Here is a 5,310-nt window from a genome sequence, read left to right on the forward strand (position 1 = left end):
ACTTTGGTGAGTGGCGTCTGGGGTCTTAAAAGCTTGCAAGCAGCCATCCAAGATGCATCAATTGGTCCCAACCACCTGGAGTAAAGGAGAATGAAGAACACCAAAGACACAAGGAAAGTATTAGCCCAAGAGACAGAAATGGGCACGTAAACTAGAAACTTCATCAGCCTGAGACCAGAAGAACTAGATGGTGCCTGGCTACCATCAATGACTGCCCTGACAGGGAACACAACAGAGAGTCCCTGACTGAGCAGGAGAAAGGTGGGGTGCACAACTCAAATTTTACTAAAAAGACCAGACTTTATGGTCTGACTGAGACTGGAGAAACCCCAGAAAGCATGGCCCCCGGATTCTCTATCAGCCCAGAACTAAAACAATTACCAAGGCCAACTCTTCAGACAAAGATTGGTCTGGACTGTGGGACATAAAATGATACTCGTGAAGAGTGTGCTTCTTAGCTCAAGTAGATTCATAGGACTAAATGGGCAGCTTGTGTCCAGAGGTGAGATGGGAATGCAGAGAGGGTTAGGAGCTGGTTGAATGGACACGGGGAATTAGGGGTGGAAAGGAGGAGTGTGCTGTCACAGTATGGGGAGAGCAATTAGAGTCACATAACAATATATGTGTAAATTTTTGTATGGGAAAAAATAAAAAAGATTCTATTTTGATGTTTCTATAAAAATGATTTCTACCAAATTTACAGGTTAATAATTTAGAAATTATTTGATTTCTGTCTAACTCACATTAATGAGTTAATGCTAGGTATTTATTTAATAAGCATGGTGCCGGGAACATGAGGGATTTCAGGCCGATTAAACATAATCCCATCGTCTTGGTACCACTGGGTTATTCATAGGTATGTAATGGTTTTAAAATACTATCCACAAATTGTTTGATATTCTTCCGTTCAATAGATGGAGCTTGATTTCTGTCTCCCATGAGTGTAAACTGAACTTAGTAACTCTCTTCTAATGAAAAGAACAAAGTGGATGTGACAGAATGTGATTTCTGAGAATAAGTCATAAAAGGCATAGCAGATTCCTCCTTACTCTGTGCCTTGAATCCCTTTTTCTGGGGGAATCCAGATACCAGCATGAAGACACTGGAGCCAATGGAGCATCCATGTGGCGAGGAACTGAGTCCTCCTTGTAATAGCCATGTGTGCGAGTCATCTTGGAAGCAGATCTTCCAGCCCCAGTCAAGTCTTCAAATGACTGCAGCCCCTGCTGACATCTTGACTGCTGCCTCACAAGTGACTCTGAACCAGAGCCACCCAGCTAAACTATTTCCAACTCCCTGACCCACAGAAACTGAGATAATAAATGTTTGCTGTTTTTAAGCCACAAATTTTGGGGTCTTTGTTATGCAGCAATAGATAACTAATACAAGATACAAGACCAAAACCTGGAGTCCAGACATATTACCACCACCCGTGACAAATTTCAGGGTGTCTATGAACCCCGTGAAATTAGATAAAAAATTATCTGTATCTGTATGTGCATTTTTCTTTGCAGGTATTTATAGCTTTCATCAGTTTCTGAAGGGAATTGTTAATCTCTAAAAGACTACAAACCCTTACCTTAAATGTTTTGTTCAGAGGAAAGAGAGCAGTGGGGCCCAAAGATGCAGATAGAAAAGTTTCATTGAGGGAAGCTTTCCTTATATACAGGAAGTACTTGATGCATATTTGTTGTCAAAGACTGGAATTGAATTAGGCTTTGAAAAGTGAAAAGAATTTAGATAAGCATATGGTACAGAGTTCTCTTTCAAAGTATGCTTGATTCCTTTAGATCAGGGCAAACTATAGTCAGCAGCACAAATCCAACTGCTCCTCTTAGGACAGATGTCCCACAAACCTAAAATACTATCTGACCTTTTCTGACCCTTACTTTTGAATGTTGAGATGAAGTTAACATTCTTTTGGCATAAAAGCAGTAGCTAAAATGCATCTTTGTAACTGATGGGTGAAAGCACTACACATTATGTAGCAGGCTATCTTACAGGTAAGTAGGAAATTAACATTTACTCCCCAAACCCTACAGGAGTAATTGCTATCCTGGTCTAAGAAAGAAGAGGCTATCCGGACAGCCTCCTAGAGAAATGAGATGTAGAGTGGAGGGCAGAGGTTAATGATGCCGGATCAGAGGTGAACAACCCAAGGGGCCTTGAATTGCTAATATGGCCCTTCAAGTGTAAGGGGCATAAGTAGGAGAGGCCTGCTGGTATTTGTTACTGTAAAGGAGCTCTTGCTTCCTCTGTGTTTATCTCTACTCAGCTTTTTTTTTTTTTTTTTTAACCTGAAGAATCTCACAATCTAACCTACAAATGATACCTACATTAGTTTGAAATAAGATGCTTGAGGGCTGGATTCTAGACCATTTCCTGTCTAATTCCATTTTGTATAGTGTTGTAAACTCTATTGTCACTATAAATTACTGATTGATTCTTCAGATAAGAGTGATACTCCTTTTGGAACTTCACCTCTGATTCTATTTTTTTGCAGTTAATCTCCTGGTAGCAGCTGGTTTTGCTTTATACTTTTGATTCTAATGTGCCAAACTTTTATCCTTTAATACCTAAGACATGTCTCAACCTTAAAGTCTAGAAAGGAAATATAGCAAGTAATAGATCAGGTCAGTATTTTAGTCTTTTGTCATATTTCTGCTGATTAAATGGGTGCCCAAGTGCTCTACTCAAGCTTGAAAACTCATGTGAACACTGGTTAATGTCCTCAGCAGGAAGAGCAATTACCAAATTTATGACTTATGCATTAACTTATGCCTTGTGTTCAAAGCTAATTGTCTAAGAGTTTCTGGGTTTATGGCTGGTTATGTCAGTGAAACCGTATTTGTTTTTTTCACATCTTGTCCTTCACTGAGGAGACGAGTTTCTCAGACTACTTTTGGCTAACTTCTTAAGAGTTCTAAAAAGGCTTATAACTTGATTAACTTTTGTTATAAACTGTTTTTAATTTACAGAAAAATATAGAGAATAATATAACGAACATCTGTCTTCTTACTCCCTACTTTTTAGCAAACCTTACTATTTTGCTGTATTTGGTATATGTAGGTGGACAGATGGATGGACGGGCAGATGGACACATTAGTACAGTTTAAACTTCCTCTGGATTCATTTCTTTTTACCCTTCCCCAGAGGAAATCAGTACCTGAGATTTGGTGTTTATCATTGCCATATAATACTTTTATAAATAGGAAGATTATATACTGTTGATTGCCATGCATACTGTTACTAAATGTGAGTACTTTTATATTATTACTAAATATAAATATGGATGAGCATTAGCTTTATTTTTTTTACTTTTTTATTTTTTCCCATAAAACATTTATACATTGTTATATGACTCTAATTGCTCTCCCCATACTGTGACAGCTCACTCCTCCTTTCTACCCCTGATTCCCCATGTCCATTCAACCAGCTCCTAACCCTCTCTGCCTTCGCATCTCACCTCTGGACACAAGCTGCCTGTTTAGTCTCTTGTATCTACTTGCTCTAAGAGGCACACTCGTCACAAGTATCGCTTTATGTGCCACAGTCCAGTCCAATCCCTGTGTATGAAGAGTTGGCCTCGGAAATTATTTTAGTTCTGGACTGATAGAGAATCCAGGGACCATGCTTTCCGAGGTTCCTCCAGTCTCAGTCAGACCATTAAGTCTGGTCTTCTTACTAGAATACGAGTTCTGCACCCCGCCTTTCTCCTGCTCCATTCGGGACTCTCTGTTATGTTCCTTGTCAGGGCGGTCATTGGTGGTAGCCGGGCACCATCTAGTTCTTCTGGTCTCAGGCTGATGAAGTCTCTGGTTTATATGGCCCTTTCTGTCTCTTGGGCTAATACTTCCCTTGTGTCTTTGGTGTTCTTCATTCTCCTTTACTCCAGGTGGTTGGGACCAATTGATGCATCTTGGATGGCTGCTTGTAAGCTTTTAAGACCCCAGACGCCACTCACCAAAGTAGGATGCAGAACATTTTCTTAAGCTTTGTTATGCCAGTTGACCTAGCTGTCCCCTGAAAGCATGGTCCCCAGACCCCTGTGCCTGCTACTGTGTTTGATTGTATTCAAGAAACTTTTTAGCTTTGGTTTAGTCCAGTTGTGCTGACTTCCCGTGTAGTGTGTGCTGTCTGTCTTTCCCTTCACCTAAGAGAATTCTTATCTGCTATCTAGTTAGTAAATAACTCTCACCCTCCCTCCCCACCCTCGTAACTGTCAAAGAATATTTTCTTCTGTGTTTAAACCTTTTCTTGAGTTCTTATAATAGTGGTCTTATACAATATTTCTCGTTCTGTGACTGACTAAATTCACTCAGCATAATGACCTCCAGCTTCCTCCATGTTATAAGATGTTTCACAGCTTCATCGTTGTTCTTTATCATTGCATAGTATTCCATTGTGTGGATATACCCTAATTTGTTTCTCCTTCATCTGTTGAAGGACATCTAGGTTGTTTCCATTTTTTTGGTATTGTGAACAGTGCTTAACGAACATGGGTGTGCATATATGTATTCGTGTGAGGGCTCTTATTTCTCTAGGATATATTCCAAGGAGCGAGATAGCTCGATTGTATGGTACTTCTGTTTCTAGCTTTGTAAGAAAGCGCAAATCGATTTCCAAAGAGGTTGTACCATTTTACATTCCCACCAACAGTGTATAAGTGTTCCCGTCTCTCCACAACCTCTCCAGCATTTATTATTTTGTGTTTTTTGGATTAATGCTGGCCTCGTTGGGGTGAGATGATATCTCATTGTAGTTTTCATCTGCATTTCTCTAATGGCTAATGATCGTGAGCATTTCTTCATGTATCTGTTAGCCGGCTGAATATCTTCTTTGGTGAAGTCCCTGTTCATATCCTTTCCCATTTTTTAATTGTGATATTTGTCTTTTCGTTGTTGAGGTTTTGCAGTAGCTAGTAGATTTTAGAGATTAGATGCTGATCGGATTTGTTGTAGTCAAAAATTTTTTCTCAGTCTTTAGGTTGTCTTTTGACTCTTTTGGTGAAGTCTTTTAATGAGCATAAGTTTTTGATTTTTAGGAGCTCCCATTTATCTAGTCTTTCTTCTGGTGCTTGTGCATCGTTACTTACGGTTCATATTGTGTTTATGCCATGTATTAAGGCTCCTAGCATTGTCCCTATTTTTTCTTCCATAATCTTTATTGTTTTTGATTTAATATTTAAGTCTTTGATCTGTTTTGAGTTAGTTTTTGTACATGGTGTGAGGTATGGGTCTTGTTTCAGTTTTTTGCAGATGGATATCCAGTTATGCCAGCTCCATTTGTTAAAAGACTGTCTTTTCCCCA

The 5,310-nt window shown here is 39.4% G+C and overlaps 1 protein-coding gene across 3 annotated transcripts in view; it reads left to right on the forward strand.

Annotated features, from left to right (window-relative positions):
- Nucleotides 1-5,310, forward strand: part of UBE3D (ubiquitin protein ligase E3D) — a 162,653-nt gene that overhangs the window by 77,809 nt on the left and 79,534 nt on the right. The window lies entirely within an intron of this gene.

Source organism: Trichechus manatus, unplaced genomic scaffold, assembly GCF_000243295.1.
Source record: "Trichechus manatus latirostris isolate Lorelei unplaced genomic scaffold, TriManLat1.0 scaffold00154, whole genome shotgun sequence".
Taxonomy (NCBI): domain Eukaryota; kingdom Metazoa; phylum Chordata; class Mammalia; order Sirenia; family Trichechidae; genus Trichechus; species Trichechus manatus.